The 2,120-nt window shown below is 38.8% G+C and overlaps 1 long non-coding RNA gene across 1 annotated transcript; it reads right to left on the reverse strand.

Moving 5' to 3' along the window:
* Positions 1-440: 440 nt before the first annotated feature.
* On the reverse strand, positions 441-1,926 carry LOC123963943. Its single transcript, XR_006823287.1, has 3 exons — positions 1,356-1,926; positions 1,130-1,179; positions 441-475 (listed from the first exon to the last, which is right to left on the reverse strand). It is a non-coding gene; the product is annotated as an uncharacterized LOC123963943 (long non-coding RNA).
* Positions 1,927-2,120: the final 194 nt, after the last annotated feature.

Consider the following 2,120-nt stretch of genomic DNA (forward strand, 5'->3'; position numbering starts at 1 on the left):
GGTTGAAATTTGGAAATAAAATTTACATTCCACATTTACATCTATGTCATTCAAGTGATTGTTTTCAACAGAAAAAGAAATAATATTACTTTAAAAAAGTGAGGGGCTCCATTTCTATTCAGTAATTGCTGAATCTGGATGAACTAGGAATTAGAACACAAATATAAGAATACAAAATAAAGCTGCAAACTTTTTTTAAATTTCATTTTATGAATTAAGTGGAAGGTAGGTTGAAATTTGGAAATAAAATTTACATTCCACATTTACATCTATGTCATTCAAGTGATTGTTTTTAACAGAAAAAGCAATGAAATTTCTTTTTAAAAGTTACAAAAAACATGATACTGGCATTTTTCTCACTGAAATACAACAAAATAGACCAAGTATCAACGGTTTTTGCTTGAGAAACTCGATAAATTACAGAGCTGACACTTACTCACCATGCGGTCCGTGCTCCTGCTGCAGCTTCTACTTCCTGTTGACAGAGGAAGTCCATGTTTTCATCTACATGCATTCATTATACTATAGATTGAATCACGGAAGGTAAGAACATTGTTGATTAAATTTAAACATGGAAACTAGTTTCATTTTTTATATTTTTCTACTTCCTGTGACAAAGGAAGTAGAAAATTGTGATCTGGTTTTATGTTTCATGTTAATGGTTACTAAAATATTAAATACACCTGCACACTCTGTATGAGTTTTAATTAATTATTTTACAATGTTAATTCCAGGCTTTTCTAGTGGACCATTTCCCAAGAATCTATGTCATAGATCAAGCAGTGTTTAAGCTTTTATTGGTACGTGAAATCAACCAATTCCATTCCGTTTTTTTGAAGTGCACCCAAGATGTCATCCATCTTTTGCAATTGAGAATTTAGAATTTTTTGTGCCCTTATTAATCATCATCAAATTTCACTATAGTGATGCATCTACCTGTCCTGGATGCAACAGTCTACAACCTTCAATTTAAACTTTGAACGTAGGCAAACGTCATGACTGTATTTGTTTATTGTGTGTATATATGTGTTCTCTATGCTATAGCCTGTCTTATTTTATTATTTAATAAGTAAACACATGGTGAGCATTGTAAAATCCAGAGTCAAATTCCTCATATGTGTACACATACCTTGCAATAAAGCCGATTCTGATTCCTATTCTGATTCCCCAATTCACATCCTGTGCATAAATATATGGAATGGGAAAAATTAACTCACAGTGCTGGTGCACAAACATGATTATTCCCAACCAGAGCTAATCACATCTTTGGGGCACTGTGTTTTACTGTCTTGTAACAAGGGACATGCCCTAAACACCTCCTCTGATGGCGTTCTTGGTATCAACTCCTGTGTCACCTGCATGATGGGTTTTTGAGCACATGCCAGGTCCTGCCTGGCTAGGGCTTCTGCACCTCCTCTGCTTGGGTTTGTGGCATCTGGTCTTCTGGTGTTTCTGGTACCAACTCTGTTGTCTCCTGGATCATAGGATCTGGAACACACCCTGGGTCCAGTCTCAAAGGAGTTTGTTCATCCTTCTCTTGTGTTTCTAGCATCCAGTTGGGAGTCTGCTGCACGAGGCTCAAGGGTGCTGACACTTTCCCTGGGACCTACTCAGTTGGGGTCTGTGGTCTTGGCAGTGAGGGGCTCAGGCTCACTATTTGGTTCCTCCTGAACTTTCTGTGCTGCTAGGAACCTGGTGCTCTGCTCAGCCAGGTGTGCAGGTAGGTTCTTTGGGTCGGCAAGGGGTGCTTGCCTGGGCAGGGCATTGGAAAGATTTGCTTTGATGAGGTAATAGTCAGCAACTGCTGGCCGCAACTTCTCAACAACACAAAAACACTTTAAAGGTGTGCAGACATGTATTTTTGAGACTGCAGATTCTTCACTTAAGAAATCCAATTTCCTCCTGGACGTGAGAGGAGGAGCAGGAGGAAGGCTGTCCTGAAAAACAAAGAAATAAAACATAAACAGCTACAATATCAAAATCCATCCTATGGCCAGATTCTACCTTGCATTAAGTACTTATTTGAGTAGAAAGACTGCTCTCGATCTTGGGAAAGATGAATGTGCCCTTCATTCCACAGTCTGCCCAAGCCAGATGAAGGAAGTTCTCGGCCTTAGCGA

This window comes from Micropterus dolomieu, linkage group LG23 (assembly GCF_021292245.1).
Source record: "Micropterus dolomieu isolate WLL.071019.BEF.003 ecotype Adirondacks linkage group LG23, ASM2129224v1, whole genome shotgun sequence".
NCBI classification, from domain to species: Eukaryota; Metazoa; Chordata; class Actinopteri; order Centrarchiformes; family Centrarchidae; genus Micropterus; species Micropterus dolomieu.